The sequence below is a fragment of the Chiloscyllium plagiosum genome, unplaced genomic scaffold, assembly GCF_037043375.1.
Source record: "Chiloscyllium plagiosum isolate Xiang-an unplaced genomic scaffold, Cpla_swu_hap1 HiC_scaffold_53Y, whole genome shotgun sequence".
NCBI classification, from domain to species: domain Eukaryota; kingdom Metazoa; phylum Chordata; class Chondrichthyes; order Orectolobiformes; family Hemiscylliidae; genus Chiloscyllium; species Chiloscyllium plagiosum.
In genome coordinates this window covers 6,778,779-6,798,003 of record NW_028270192.1, presented here as the reverse complement: position 1 = coordinate 6,798,003, position 19,225 = coordinate 6,778,779, and positions in this window count along the sequence as shown.

Below are 19,225 nucleotides of genomic sequence, written 5' to 3'. Positions count from 1 at the left end.
CACACTCACTCTGGGATTCCCTATCTGTCACACACACTCTGGGATTTCTTATCTCTGACACACACTTTGGGATTCCCTATCTCTCACACACGCTCTGGGATTCCCTATCTCTCATACACACTCTGGGATTCCCTCTCTCACACACTCTCTGGGATTTCCTGTGTCTCACACACACTCTGGGATTCCCTATCTCTCACACACTCTGGGATTCCCTATCACTCACACACACTCTGGGATTCCCTATCTCTCACACACACTCTGGGATTCCCTAACTCTCACACACACTCTGGGATTCTCTATCTCTCACACACACTCTAGGATTCCTTATCTCTCACACACACTCTGGGATTCCGTATCTCTCTCACACACTCTGGGATTCCCTAATCTCTCACACACACTCTGGGTTTCCCTATCTCTCACACACACTCTGCGATTCTCTATCTCTCACACACACTCTGGGATTCCCTATCTCTCACTCACACTCTTGGATTCCCTTTCTCTCTCACACACTCTGGGATACCCAATCTCTCACACACTCTCTGGGATTCCCGATCTCTCACACACACTCTGGGATTCCCTATCTCTCACACACACTCTGGAATTCCCTCACTCTCTCTCACACAGACTCTGGGATTCCCTATCTCTCACACACACTCAGGGATTCCCTATCTCTCACACACGCTCTGGGATTCCCTATCTCTCATACACACTCTGGGATTCCCTCTCTCACACACTCTCTGGGATTTCCTGTGTCTCACACACACTCTGGGATTCCCTATCTCTCACACACTCTGGGATTCCCTATCACTCACACACACTCTGGGATTCCCTATCTCTCACACACACTCTGGGATTCCCTATCTCTCACACACACTCTGGGATTCTCTATCTCTCACACACACTCTAGGATTCCTTATCTCTCACACACACTCTGGGATTCCGTATCTCTCTCACACACTCTGGGATTCCCTAATCTCTCACACACACTCTGGGTTTCCCTATCTCTCACACACACTCTGCGATTCTCTATCTCTCACACACACTCTGGGATTCCCTATCTCTCACTCACACTCTTGGATTCCCTTTCTCTCTCACACACTCTGGGATACCCAATCTCTCACACACTCTCTGGGATTCCCGATCTCTCACACACACTCTGGGATTCCCTATCTCTCACACACACTCTGGAATTCCCTCACTCTCTCTCACACAGACTCTGGGATTCCCTATCTCTCACACACACTCAGGGATTCCCTATCTCTCACACACGCTCTGAGATTCCCTATGTCTCATACACACTCTGGGATCCCCTCTCTCACACACTCTCTGGGATTTCCTGTGTCTCACACACACTCTGGGATTCCCTATCTCTCACACACTCTGGGATTCCCTATCACTCACACACACTCTGGGATTCCCTATCTCTCACACACACTCTGGGATTCCCTATCTCTCACACACACTCTGGGATTCTCTATCTCTCACACACACTCTAGGATTCCTTATCTCTCACACACACTCTGGGATTCCGTATCTCTCTCACACACTCTGGGATTCCCTAATCTCTCACACACACTCTGGGATTCCCTACCTCTCACACACACTCTGCGATTCTCTATCTCTCACACACACTCTGGGATTCCCTATCTCTCACTCACACTCTTGGATTCCCTTTCTCTCTCACACACTCTGGGATACCCAATCTCTCACACACTCTCTGGGATTCCCGATCTCTCACACACACTCTGGGATTCCCTATCTCTCACACACACTCTGGAATTCCCTCACTCTCTCTCACACAGACTCTGGGATTCCCTATCTCTCACACACACTCAGGGATTCCCTATCTCTCACACATACTCTGGGATTCCGACACACACACTCGGGGAATCCCGCTCTTTCTCACACACTCTGGGATTCACTATCACTCTCACACACTCTGGGATTCACTATCTCAAACACACTCTGGGATTCCCGATCTCTCACACACACTCTGGGATTTCCTATCTCTCACACACTCTGGTATTCCCTATCACTCACACACACTCTGGGATTCCCTATCTCTCACACACACTCTGGGATTCCCTATCTCTCATACACTCTGGTATTCCCTATCTCTCACACACACTCTGGGACTCTCTGGGATTCTATCACACACACTCTGAGATTCCCTCGCTCAGACACACTCAGGGATTCCCTATCTCTCACACACACTCTGTGATTCGCTATCTCTCACACACACTCTGCGATTCCCTATCCCTCACACACACTCCGGGATTCCGTATCTCTCTCACACACTCTGGGATTTCCTATCTCACACAAACTCTGGGATTCCCTATCTCTCACACACGATCTGGGATTCCCTATCTCTCACACACACTGTGGGATTCCCTATCCCTCACACTCACTCTGGGATTCCCTATCTCTCACACACACTCTGGGATTCCCTATCTCTGACATACACTTTGGGATTCCCTATCTCTCACACACACTCTGGGATTCCCTATCTCTCATACACACTCTGGGATTCCCTCTCTCACACACACTCTGGGATTTCCTGTGTCTCACACACACTCTGGGATTCCCTATCTCTCTCACACACTCTGGGATTCCCTATCTCTCACACACACTCTGGGATTCCCTATCTCTCACACATACTCTGGGATTCCCTATCTCTCACACACACTCTAGGATTCCTTATCTCTCACACACACTCTGGGATTCCGTATCTCTCTCACACACTCTGGGATTCCCTAATCTCTCACACACACTCTGGGATTCCCTATCTCTCACACACACTCTGCGATTCTCTATCTCTCACACACACTCTGGGATTCCCTATCTCTCACTCACACTCTTGGATTCCCTTTCTCTCTCACACACTCTGGGATACCCAATCTCTCACACACTCTCTGGGATTCCCGATCTCTCACACACACTCTGGGATTCCCTATCTCTCACACACACTCTGGGATTCCCCATCTCTCTCACACAATCTGGGATTCCCTATCTCTCACACACACTCTGGGATTCCCTCTCTCTCACATACACTCTGGGAATCCCTCACACACACTCTGGGATTCCCTATTTCACACACACTCTGGGATTCCCTATCTCTCACACACTCTAGGATTCTCTCTTGCACAAACACTCTGGGATTCCCTATCTCTCACACACACTCTGGGATTCCCTATCTCTCACACACACTCTGGGATTCCCAACCTCTCACACTCACTCTGAGATTCCCTATACCGTACAAACACTCTGGGATTCCCTCTCTCACACACACTCTGGAATTCCGCACCTCTCACACACACTCTGGGATTCCCTATCTCTCATAAACACTCTGGGATTCCATATCTCACACACACTCAGGGATTCCCTATCTCTCACAAACACTCTGGAATTCCCTCTCACACACACTCTGGGATTCCCTCTCTCTCACACTCAGTCTGGGATTCCCTATATCTCACACACACTCTGGAATTCCCTATCACTCACACACACACTCTGGGATTCCCTATCTCTCACACACACTCTGGCATTCCCTATCTCTCACACACATTCTGGGATTCCGTCACACACACTCGGGGAATCCCTATCTTTCACACACGCTTTGGGATTCCCTATCTCCCTCACACACTCTGGGATTCACTATCTCACACACACTCTGGGATTCCGCATCTCTCACACACACTCTGGGATTCCCTATTTCACACACACTCTGGGATTCCCTATCTCTCACACACACTCTGGGATTCTCTCTTGCACACACACTCTGGGATTCCCTATCTCTCACACACACTCTGGGATTCCCTATCTCTCACACACACTCTGGGATTCCCAACCTCTCACACTCACTCTGAGATTCCTTATCTCCTACACACACTCTGGGATTCCCTCTCTCACACACACTCTGGAATTCCGCACCTCTCACACACACTCTGGGATTCCCTATCTCACATAAACACTCTGGGATTCCATATCTCACACACACTCAGGGATTCCCTATCTCTCACAAACACTCTGGAATTCCCTCTCACACACACTCTGTGATTCCCTCTCTCTCACACTCAGTCTGGGATTCCCTATATCTCACACACACTCTGGAATTCCCTATCACTCACACACACACTCTGGGATTCCCCATCTCTCTCACGCAATCTGGGATTCCCTATCTCTCACACACACTCTGGGATTCCCTCTCTCTCACACACACTCTGGGAATCCCTCACACACACTCTGGGATTCCCTATTTCACACACACTCTGGGATTCCCTATCTCTCACACACACTCTAGGATTCTCTCTTGCACACACGCTCTGGGATTCCCTATCTCTCACACACACTCTGGGATTCCCTATCTCTCACACACTCTCTGGGATTCCCTATCTCTCACACACACTCTAGGATTCTCTCTTGCACACACACTCTGGGATTCCCTATCTCTCACACACACTCTGGGATTCCCTATCTCTCTCACACACTCTGGGTTTGTATATCACACACATTCTGGGATTCTATCACACACATTCTGGGATTCCCTATCTCTCACACACACTCTGGGATTCCCTATCTCTCACACACACTCTAGGATTCTCTCTTGCACACACACTCTGGGATTCCCTATCTCTCACACACACTCTGGGATTCCCTATCTCTCTCACACACTCTGGGTTTGTATATCACACACATTCTGGGATTCTATCACACACATTCTGGGATTCCCTATCACTCACACACACTCTGGAATTCCCTCACTCTCTCTCACACAGACTCTGGGATTCCCTATCTCTCACACACACTCAGGGATTCCCTATCTCTCACACACACTCTGGGATTCCAACACACACACTCGGGGAATCCCGCTCTTTCTCACACACTCTGGGATTCACTATCTCTCTCACACACTCTGGGATTCACTATCTCACACACACTCTGGGATTCCCGATCTCTCACACACACTCTGGGATTTCCTATCTCTCACACACTCTGGTATTCCCTATCACTCACACACACTCTGGGATTCCCTATCTCTCACACACACTCTGGGATTCCCTATCTCTCATACACTCTGGTATTCCCTATCTCTCACACACACTCCGGGATTCCGTATCTCTCTCACACACTCTGGGATTTCCTATCTCACACAAACTCTGGGATTCCCTATCTCTCACACTCGATCTGGGATTCCCTATCTCTCACACACACTGTGGGATTGCCTATCCCTCACACTCACTCTGGGATTCCCTATCTGTCACACACACTCTGGGATTCCGTATCTCTGACACACACTTTGGGATTCCCTATCTCTCACACACGCTCTGGGATTCCCTATCTCTCATACACACTCTGGGATTCCCTCTCTCACACACACTCTGGGATTTCCTGTGTCTCACACACACTCTGGGATTCCCTATCTCTCACACACACTCTGGGATTTCCTATCTCTCACACACTCTGGGATTCCCTATCACTCATATCACTCACACACACTCTGGGATTCCCTATCTCTCACACACACTCTGGGATTCCCTATCTCTCACACACACTCTGGGATTCTCTATCTCTCACACACACTCTAGGATTCCTTATCTCTCACACACACTCTGGGATTCCGTATCTCTCTCACACACTCTGGGATTCCCTAATCTCTCACACACACTCTGGGATTCCCTATCTCTCACACACACTCTGCGATTCTCTATCTCTCACACACACTCTGGGATTCCCTATCTCTCACTCACACTCTTGGATTCCCTTTCTCTCTCACACACTCTGGGATACCCAATCTCTCACACACTCTCTGGGATTCCCTATCTCTCACACACACTCCGGGATTCCGTATCTCTCTCACACACTCTGGGATTTCCTATCTCACACAAACTCTGGGATTCCCTATCTCTCACACACGATCTGGGATTCCCTATCTCTCACACACACTGTGGGATTCCCTATCCCTCACACTCACTCTGGGATTCCTTATCTCTCACACACACTCTGGGATTCCGTATCTCTCTCACACACTCTGGGATTCCCTAATCTCTCACACACACTCTGGGTTTCCCTATCTCTCACACACACTCTGCGATTCTCTATCTCTCACACACACTCTGGGATTCCCTATCTCTCACTCACACTCTTGGATTCCCTTTCTCTCTCACACACTCTGGGATACCCAATCTCTCACACACTCTCTGGGATTCCCGATCTCTCACACACACTCTGGGATTCCCTATCTCTCACACACACTCTGGAATTCCCTCACTCTCTCTCACACAGACTCTGGGATTCCCTATCTCTCACACACACTCAGGGATTCCCTATCTCTCACACACGCTCTGGGATTCCCTATCTCTCATACACACTCTGGGATTCCCTCTCTCACACACTCTCTGGGATTTCCTGTGTCTCACACACACTCTGGGATTCCCTATCTCTCACACACTCTGGGATTCCCTATCACTCACACACACTCTGGGATTCCCTATCTCTCACACACACTCTGGGATTCCCTATCTCTCACACACACTCTGGGATTCTCTATCTCTCACACACACTCTAGGATTCCTTATCTCTCACACACACTCTGGGATTCCGTATCTCTCTCACACACTCTGGGATTCCCTAATCTCTCACACACACTCTGGGATTCCCTACCTCTCACACACACTCTGCGATTCTCTATCTCTCACACACACTCTCGGATTCCCTATCTCTCACTCACACTCTTGGATTCCCTTTCTCTCTCACACACTCTGGGATACCCAATCTCTCACACACTCTCTGGGATTCCCGATCTCTCACACACACTCTGGGATTCCCTATCTCTCACACACACTCTGGAATTCCCTCACTCTCTCTCACACAGACTCTGGGATTCCCTATCTCTCACACACACTCAGGGATTCCCTATCTCTCACACATACTCTGGGATTCCGACACACACACTCGGGGAATCCCGCTCTTTCTCACACACTCTGGGATTCACTATCACTCTCACACACTCTGGGATTCACTATCTCAAACACACTCTGGGATTCCCGATCTCTCACACACACTCTGGGATTTCCTATCTCTCACACACTCTGGTATTCCCTATCACTCACACACACTCTGGGATTCCCTATCTCTCACACACACTCTGGGATTCCCTATGTCTCATACACTCTGGTATTCCCTATCTCTCACACACACTCTGGGACTCTCTGGGATTCTATCACACACACTCTGAGATTCCCTCGCTCAGACACACTCAGGGATTCCCTATATCTCACACACACTCAGGGATTCCCTATCTCTCACACACACTCTGGGATTCCAACACACACACTCGGGGAATCCCGCTCTTTCTCACACACTCTGGGATTCACTATCTCTCTCACACACTCTGGGATTCACTATCTCACACACACTCTGGGATTCCCTATCTCTCACACACACTCTGGGATTCTCTATCTCTCACACACACTCTAGGATTCCTTATCTCTCACACACACTCTGGGATTCCGTATCTCTCACACACACTCTGGGATTCCGTATCTCTCTCACACACTCTGGGATTCCCTAATCCCTCACACACACTCTGGGATTCCCTATCTCTCACACACACTCTGGGATTCTCTATCTCTCACACACACTCTAGGATTCCTTATCTCTCACACACACTCTGGGATTCCGTATCTCTCTCACACACTCTGGGATTCCCTAATCTCTCACACACACTGTGGGATTCCCTATCCCTCACACTCACTCTGGGATTCCCTATCTGTCACACACACTCTGGGATTCCGTATCTCTGACACACACTTTGGGATTCCCTATCTCTCACACACGCTCTGGGATTCCCTATCTCTCATACACACTCTGGGATTCCCTCTCTCACACACTCTCTGGGATTTCCTGTGTCTCACACACACTCTGGGATTCCCTATCTCTCACACACTCTGGGATTCCCTATCACTCACACACACTCTGGGATTCCCTATCTCTCACACACACTCTGGGATTCCCTATCTCTCACACACACTCTGGGAATCCCTATCTCTCACACACACTCTAGGATTCCTTATCTCTCACACACACTCTGGGATTCCGTATCTCTCTCACACACTCTGGGATTCCCTAATCTCTCACACACACTCTGGGTTTCCCTATCTCTCACACACACTCTGCGATTCTCTATCTCTCACACACACTCTGGGATTCCCTATCTCTCACTCACACTCTTGGATTCCCTTTCTCTCACACACACTCTGGGATACCCAATCTCTCACACACTCTCTGGGATTCCCGATCTCTCACACACACTCTGGGATTCCCTATCTCTCACACACACTCTGGAATTCCCTCACTCTCTCTCACACAGACTCTGGGATTCCCTATCTCTCACACACACTCAGGGATTCCCTATCTCTCACACACGCTCTGGGATTCCCTATCTCTCATACACACTCTGGGATTCCCTCTCTCACACACTCTCTGGGATTTCCTGTGTCTCACACACACTCTGGGATTCCCTATCTCTCACACACTCTGGGATTCCCTATCACTCACACACACTCTGGGATTCCCTATCTCTCACACACACTCTGGGATTCCCTATCTCTCACACACACTCTGGGATTCTCTATCTCTCACACACACTCTAGGATTCCTTATCTCTCACACACACTCTGGGATTCCGTGTCTCTCTCACACACTCTGGGATTCCCTAATCTCTCACACACACTCTGGGATTCCCTACCTCTCACACACACTCTGCGATTCTCTATCTCTCACACACACTCTCGGATTCCCTATCTCTCACTCACACTCTTGGATTGCCTTTCTCTCTCACACACTCTGGGATACCCAATCTCTCACACACTCTCTGGGATTCCCGATCTCTCACACACACTCTGGGATTCCCTATCTCTCACACACACTCTGAAATTCCCTCACTCTCTCTCACACAGACTCTGGGATTCCCTATCTCTCACACACACTCAGGGATTCCCTATCTCTCACACATACTCTGGGATTCCGACACACACACTCGGGGAATCCCGCTCTTTCTCACACACTCTGGGATTCACTATCACTCTCACACACTCTGGGATTCACTATCTCAAACACACTCTGGGATTCCCGATCTCTCACACACACTCTGGGATTTCCTATCTCTCACACACTCTGGTATTCCCTATCACTCACACACACTCTGGGATTCCCTATCTCTCACACACACTCTGGGATTCCCTATCTCTCATACACTCTGGTATTCCCTATCTCTCACACACACTCTGGGACTCTCTGGGATTCTATCACACACACTCTGAGATTCCCTCGCTCAGACACACTCAGGGATTCCCTATATCTCACACACACTCTGTGATTCGCTATCTCTCACACACACTCTGCGATTCCCTATCCCTCACACACACTCCGGGATTCCGTATCTCTCTCACACACTCTGGGATTTCCTATCTCACACAAACTCTGGGATTCCCTATCTCTCACACACGATCTGGGATTCCCTATCTCTCACACACACTGTGGGATTCCCTATCCCTCCCACTCACTCTGGGATTCCCTATCTCTCACACACACTCTGGGATTCCCTATCTCTGACATACACTTTGGGATTCCCTATCTCTCACACACACTCTGGGATTCCCTATCTCTCATACACACTCTGGGATTCCCTCTCTCACACACACTCTGGGATTTCCTGTGTCTCACACACACTCTGGGATTCCCTATCTCTCTCACACACTCTGGGATTCCCTATCTCTCACACACACTCTGGGATTCCCTATCTCTCACACATACTCTGGGATTCCCTATCTCTCACACACACTCTAGGATTCCTTATCTCTCACACACATTCTGGGATTCCGTATCTCTCTCACACACTCTGGGATTCCCTAATCTCTCACACACACTCTGGGATTCCCTATCTCTCACACACACTCTGCGATTCTCTATCTCTCACACACACTCTGGGATTCCCTATCTCTCACTCACACTCTTGGATTCCCTTTCTCTCTCACACACTCTGGGATACCCAATCTCTCACACACTCTCTGGGATTCCCGATCTCTCACACACACTCTGGGATTCCCTATCTCTCACACACACTCTGGGATTCCCCATCTCTCTCACACAATCTGGGATTCCCTATCTCTCACACACACTCTGGGATTCCCTCTCTCTCACATACACTCTGGGAATCCCTCACACACACTCTGGGATTCCCTATTTCACACACTCTGGGATTCCCTATCTCTCACACACTCTAGGATTCTCTCTTGCACAAACACTCTGGGATTCCCTATCTCTCACACACACTCTGGGATTCCCTATCTCTCACACACACTCTGGGATTCCCAACCTCTCACACTCACTCTGAGATTCCCTATCCCGTACAAACACTCTGGGATTCCCTCTCTCACACACACTCTGGAATTCCGCACCTCTCACACACACTCTGGGATTCCCTATCTCTCATAAACACTCTGGGATTCCATATCTCACACACACTCAGGGATTCCCTATCTCTCACAAACACTCTGGAATTCCCTCTCACACACACTCTGGGATTCCCTCTCTCTCACACTCAGTCTGGGATTCCCTATATCTCACACACACTCTGGAATTCCCTATCACTCACACACACACTCTGGGATTCCCTATCTCTCACACACACTCTGGCATTCCCTATCTCTCACACACATTCTGGGATTCCGTCACACACACTCGGGGAATCCCTATCTTTCACACACGCTCTGGGATTCCCTATCTCCCTCACACACTCTGGGATTCACTATCTCACACACACTCTGGGATTCCGCATCTCTCACACACACTCTGGGATTCCCTATTTCACACACACTCTGGGATTCCCTATCTCTCACACACACTCTGGGATTCTCTCTTGCACACACACTCTGGGATTCCCTATCTCTCACACACACTCTGGGATTCCCTATCTCTCACACACACTCTGGCATTCCCAACCTCTCACACTCACTCTGAGATTCCCTATCTCCTACACACACTCTGGGATTCCCTCTCTCACACACACTCTGGAATTCCGCACCTCTCACACACACTCTGGGATTCCCTATCTCACATAAACACTCTGGGATTCCATATCTCACACACACTCAGGGATTCCCTATCTCTCACAAACACTCTGGAATTCCCTCTCACACACACTCTGTGATTCCCTCTCTCTCACACTCAGTCTGGGATTCCCTATATCTCACACACACTCTGGAATTCCCTATCACTCACACACACACTCTGGGATTCCCCATCTCTCTCACGCAATCTGGGATTCCCTATCTCTCACACACACTCTGGGATTCCCTCTCTCTCACACACACTCTGGGAATCCCTCACACACACTCTGGGATTCCCTATTTCACACACACTCTGGGATTCCCTATCTCTCACACACACTCTAGGATTCTCTCTTGCACACACACTCTGGGATTCCCTATCTCTCACACACACTCTGGGATTCCCTATCTCTCACACACACTCTGGGATTCCCTATCTCTCACACACACTCTAGGATTCTCTCTTGCACACACACTCTGGGATTCCCTATCTCTCACACACACTCTGGGATTCCCTATCTCTCTCACACACTCTGGGTTTGTATATCACACACATTCTGGGATTCTATCACACACATTCTGGGATTCCCTATCTCTCACACACACTCTGGGATTCCCTATCTCTCACACACACTCTAGGATTCTCTCTTGCACACACACTCTGGGATTCCCTATCTCTCACACACACTCTGGGATTCCCTATCTCTCTCACACACTCTGGGTTTGTATATCACACACATTCTGGGATTCTATCACACACATTCTGGGATTCCCTATCACTCACACACACTCTGGAATTCCCTCACTCTCTCTCACACAGACTCTGGGATTCCCTATCTCTCACACACACTCAGGGATTCCCTATCTCTCACACACACTCTGGGATTCCAACACACACTCGGGGAATCCTGCTCTTTCTCACACACTCTGGGATTCACTATCTCTCTCACACACTCTGGGATTCACTATCTCACACACACTCTGGGATTCCCGATCTCTCACACACACTCTGGGATTTCCTATCTCTCACACACTCTGGTATTCCCTATCACTCACACACACTCTGGGATTCCCTATCTCTCACACACACTCTGGGATTCCCTATCTCTCATACACTCTGGTATTCCCTATCTCTCACACACACTCCGGGATTCCGTATCTCTCTCACACACTCTGGGATTTCCTATCTCACACAAACTCTGGGATTCCCTATCTCTCACACACGATCTGGGATTCCCTATCTCTCACACACACTGTGGGATTGCCTATCCCTCACACTCACTCTGGGATTCCCTATCTGTCACACACACTCTGGGATTCCGTATCTCTGACACACACTTTGGGATTCCCTATCTCTCACACACGCTCTGGGATTCCCTACCTCTCATACACACTCTGGGATTCCCTCTCTCACACACACTCTGGGATTTCCTGTGTCTCACACACACTCTGGGATTCCCTATCTCTCACACACACTCTGGGATTTCCTATCTCTCACACACTCTGGGATTCCCTATCACTCATATCACTCACACACACTCTGGGATTCCCTATCTCTCACACACACTCTGGGATTCCCTATCTCTCACACACACTCTGGGATTCTCTATCTCTCACACACACTCTAGGATTCCTTATCTCTCACACACACTCTGGGATTCCGTATCTCTCTCACACACTCTGGGATTCCCTAATCTCTCACACACACTCTGGGATTCCCTATCTCTCACACACACTCTGCGATTCTCTATCTCTCACACACACTCTGGGATTCCCTATCTCTCACTCACACTCTTGGATTCCCTTTCTCTCTCACACACTCTGGGATACCCAATCTCTCACACACTCTCTGGGATTCCCGATCTCTCACACACACTCTGGGATTCCCTATCTCTCACACACACTCTGGAATTCCCTCACTCTCTCTCACACAGACTCTGGGATTCCCTATCTCTCACACACACTCAGGGATTCCCTATCTCTCACACACACTCTGGGATTCCGACACACACACTCGGGGAATCCCGCTTTTCTCACACACTCTGGGATTCACTATCTCTCTCACACACTCTGGGATTCACTATCTCAAACATACTCTGGGATTCCCGATCTCTCACACACACTCTGGGATTTCCTATCTCTCACACACTCTGGTATTCCCTATCACTCACACACACTCTGGGATTCCCTATCTCTCACACACACTCTGGGATTCCCTATCTCTCATACACTCTGGTATTCCCTATCTCTCACACACACTCTGGGATTCCCTATCTCTCACACACTCTGGGATTCCCTATCACTCACACACACTCTGGGATTCCCTATCTCTCACACATACTCTGGGATTCCCTATCTCTCACACACACTCTGGGATTCTCTATCTCTCACACACACTCTAGGATTCCTTATCTCTCACACACACTCTGGGATTCCGTATCTCTCTCACACACTCTGGGATTCCCTAATCTCTCACACACACTCTGGGATTCCCTATCTCTCACACACACTCTGCGATTCTCTATCTCTCATACACACTCTGGGATTCCCTAACTCTCACTCACACTCTTGGATTCCCTTTCTCTCTCACACACTCTGGGATACCCAATCTCTCACACACACTCTGGGATTCCCGATCTCTCACACACACTCTGGTATTCCCTATCTCTCACACACACTCTGGGACTCTCTGGGATTCTATCACACACACTCTGAGATTCCCTCGCTCAGACACACTCAGGGATTCCCGATATCTCACACACAGTCTGTGATTCGCTAACTCTCACACACACTCTGGGATTCCCTATCTCTCACACACACTCCGGGATTCCGTATCTCTCTCACACACTCTGGGATTTCCTATCTCACACAAACTCTGGGATTCCCTATCTCTCACACACGATCTGGGATTCCCTATCTCTCACACACACTGTGGGATTCCCTATCCCTCACACTCACTCTGGGATTCCCTATCTCTCACACACACTCTGGGATTCCCTATCTCTGACATACACTTTGGGATTCCCTATCTCTCACACACACTCTGGGATTCCCTATCTCTCATACACACTCTGGGATTCCCTCTCTCACACACACTCTGGGATTTCCTGTGTCTCACACACACTCTGGGATTCCCTATCTCTCACACACACTCTGGGATTCCCTATCTCTCACACACTCTGGAATTCCCTATCACTCACACACACTCTGGGATTCCCTATCTCTCATACACACTCTGGGATTCCCTCTCTCACACACACTCTGGGATTTCCTGTGTCTCACACACACTCTGGGATTCCCTATCTCTCTCACACACTCTGGGATTCCCTATCTCTCACACACTCTGTGGGATTCCCTATCCCTCACACTCACTCTGGGATTCCCTATCTCTCACACACACTCTGGGATTCCCTATCTCTGACATACACTTTGGGATTCCCTATCTCTCACACACACTCTGGGATTCCCTATCTCTCATACACACTCTGGGATTCCCTCTCTCACACACACTCTGGGATTTCCTGTGTCTCACACACACTCTGGGATTCCCTATCTCTCACACATACTCTGGGATTCCCTATCTCTCACACACACTCTAGGATTCCTTATCTCTCACACACACTCTGGGATTCCGTATCTCTCTCACACACTCTGGGATTCCCTAATCTCTCAAACACACTCTGGGATTCCCTATCTCTCACACACACTCTGCGATTCTCTATCTCTCACACACACTCTGGGATTCCCTATCTCTCACTCACACTCTTGGATTCCCTTTCTCTCTCATACACTCTCTGGGATTCCCGATCTCTCACACACACTCTGGGATTCCCTATCTCTCACACACACTCTGGGATTCCCCATCTCTCTCACACAATCTGGGATTCCCTATCTCTCACACACACTCTGGGATTCCCTCTCTCTCACACACACTCTGGGAATCCCTTACACACACTCTGGGATTCCCTATTTCACACACACTCTGGGATTCCCTATCTCTCACACACACTCTAGGATTCTCTCTTGCACAAAAACTCTGGGATTCCCTATCTCTCACACACACTCTGGGAATCCCAACCTCTCACACTCACTCTGAGATTCCCTATCTCCTACAAACACTCTGGGATTTCCTCTCTCACACACACTCTGGAATTCCGCACCTCTCACACACACTCTGGGATTCCCTATCTCTCATAAACACTCTGGGATTCCATATCTCACACACACTCAGGGATTCCCTATCTCTCACAAACACTCTGGAATTCCCTCTCACACACACTCTGGGATTCCCTCTCTCTCACACTCAGTCTGGGATTCCCTACATCTCACACACACTCTGGAATTCCCTATCACTCACACACACACTCTGGGATTCCCTATCTCTCACACACACTCTGGCATTCCCTATCTCTCACACACATTCTGGGATTCCGTCACACACACTCGGGGAATCCCTATCTTTCACACACACTCTGGGATTCCCTATCTCCCTCACACACTCTGGGATTCACTATCTCACACACACTCTGGGATTCCCTATCTCTCACACACACTCTGGGATTCCCTATCTCTCACACACACTCTGGGATTCTCTCTTGCACACACACTCTGGGATTCCCTATCTCTCACACACACTCTGGGATTCCCTATCTCTCACACACACTCTGGGATTCCCAACCTCTCACACTCACTCTGAGATTCCCTATCTCCTACACACACTCTGGGATTCCCTCTCTCACACACACTCTGGAATTCCGCACCTCTCACACACACTCAGGGATTCCCTATCTCTCACAAACACTCTGGAATTCCCTCTCACACACACTCTGTGATTCCCTCTCTCTCACACTCAGTCTGGGATTCCCTATATCTCACACACACACTGGAATTCCCTATCACTCACACACACACTCTGGGATTCCCCATCTCTCTCACGCAATCTGGGATTCCCTATCTCTCACACACACTCTGGGATTCCCTCTCTCTCACACACACCCTGGGAATCCCTCACACACACTCTGGGATTCCCTATTTCACACACACTCTGGGAATCCCTATCTCTCACACACACTCTAGGATTCTCTCTTGCACACACACTCTGGGATTCCCTATCTCTCACACACACTCTGGGATTCCCTATCTCTCACACACACTCTGGGATTCCCTATCTCTCACACACACTCTAGGATTCTCTCTTGCACACACACTCTGGGATTCCCTATCTCTCACACACACTCTGGGATTCCCTATCTCTCTCACACACTCTGGGTTTGTATATCACACACATTCTGGGATTCTATCACACACATTCTGGGATTCCCTATCTCTCACACACACTCTGGGATTCCCTATCTCTCACACACACTCTAGGATTCTCTCTTGCACACACACTCTGGGATTCCCTATCTCTCACACACACTCTGGGATTCCCTATCTCTCTCACACACTCTGGGTTTATATATCACACACATTCTGGGATTCTATCACACACATTCTGGGATTCCCTATCTCTCACACACACTCTGGAATTCCCTCACTCTCTCTCACACAGACTCTGGGATTCCCTATCTCTCACACACACACAGGGATTCCCTATCTCTCACACACACTCTGGGATTCCAACACACACACTCGGGGAATCCCGCTCTTTCTCACACACTCTGGGATTCACTATCTCTCTCACACACTCTGCGATTCACTATCTCACACACACTCTGGGATTCCCGATCTCTCACACACACTCTGGGATTTCCTATCTCTCACACACTCTGGTATTCCCTATCACTCACACACACTCTGGGATTCCCTATCTCTCACACACACTCTGGGATTCCCTATCTCTCATACACTCTGGTATTCCCTATCTCTCACACACACTCTGGGACTCTCTGGGATTCTATCACACACACTCTGAGATTCCCTCGCTCAGACACACTCAGGGATTCCCTATATCTCACACACACTCTGTGATTCGCTATCTCTCACACACACTCTGGGATTCCCTATCTCTGACACACACTCCGGGATTCCGAATCTCTCTCACACACTCTGGGATTTCCTATCTCACACAAACTCTGGGATTCCCTATCTCTCACACACGATCTGGGATTCCCTATCTCTCACACACACTGTGGGATTCCCTATCCCTCACACTCACTCTGGGATTCCCTATCTGTCACACACACTCTGGGATTCCGTATCTCTGACACACACTTTGGGATTCCCTATCTCTCACACACGCTCTGGGATTCCCTATCTCTCATACACACTCTGGGATTCCCTCTCTCACACACACTCTGGGATTTCCTGTGTCTCACACACACTCTGGGATTCCCTATCTCTCACACACACTCAGGGATTCCGTATCTCTGACACACACTTTGGGATTCCCTATCTCTCACACACGCTCTGGGATTCCCTATCTCTCATACACACTCTGGGATTCCCTCTCTCACACACACTCTGGGATTTCCTGTGTCTCACACACACTCTGGGATTCCGTATCTCTCTCACACACTCTGGGATTCCCTAATCTCTCACACACACTCTGGGATTCCCTATCTCTCACACACACTCTGCGATTCTCTATCTCTCACACACACTCTGGGATTCCCTATCTCTCACTCACACTCTTGGATTCCCTTTCTCTCTCACACACTCTGGGATACCCAATCTCTCACACACTCTCTGGGATTCTCAATCTCTCACACACACTCTGGGATTCCCTATCTCTCACACACACTCTGGAATTCCCTCACTCTCTCTCACACAGACTCTGGGATTCCCTATCTCTCACACACACTCAGGGATTCCCTATCTCTCACACACACTCTGGGATTCCGACACACACACTCGGGGAATCCCGAACTTTCTCACACACTCTGGGATTCCCTATCTCTCTCACACACTCTGGGATTCACTATCTCTCATACACTCTGGTATTCTCTATCTCTCACACACACTCTGGGATTCCCTATCTCTCACACACTCTGGGATTCCCTCTCTCACACACACTCTGGGATTTCCTGTGTCTCACACACACTCTGGGATTCCCTATCTCTCACACACACTCTGGGATTCCGTATCTCTGACACACACTTTGGGATTCCCTATCTCTCACACACGCTCTGGGATTCCCTATCTCTCATACACACTCTGGGATTCCCTCTCTCACACACACTCTGGGATTTCCTGTGACTCACACACACTCTGGGATTCCCTATCTCTCTCACACACTCTGGGATTCCCTATCTCTCACACACACTCTGGGATTCCCTATCTCTCACACATACTCTGGGATTCCCTATCTCTCACACACACTCTAGGATTCCTTATCTCTCACACACACTCTGGGATTCCGTATCTCTCTCACACACTCTGGGATTGCCTAATCTCTCACACACACTCTGGGATTCCCTATCTCTCACACACACTCTGCGATTCTCTATCTCTCACACACACTCTGGGATTCCCTATCTCTCACTCACACTCTTGGATTCCCTTTCTCTCTCACACACTCTGGGATACCCAATCTCTCACACACTCTCTGGGATTCCCGATCTCTCACACACACTCTGGGATTCCCTATCTCTCACACACACTCTGGGATTCCCCATCTCTCTCACACAATCTGGGATTCCCTATCTCTCACACACACTCTGGGATTCCCTCTCTCTCACACACACTCTGGGATTCCCTATTTCACACACACTCTGGGATTCCCTATCTCTCACACACACTCTAGGATTCTCTCTTGCACAAACACTCTGGGATTCCCTATCTCTCACACACACTCTGGGACTCCCTATCTCTCACACACACTCTGGGATTCCCAACCTCTCACACTCACTCTGAGATTCCCTATCTCCTACAAACACTCTGGGATTCCCTCTCTCACACACACTCTGGAATTCCGCACCTCTCACACACACTCTGGGATTCCATATCTCTCATAAACACTCTGGGATTCCATATCTCACACACACTCAGGGATTCCCTATCTCTCACAAACACTCTGGAATTCCCTCTCACACACACTCTGGGATTCCCTCTCTCTCACACTCAGTCTGGGATTCCCTATATCTCACACACACTCTGGAATTCCCTATCACTCACAC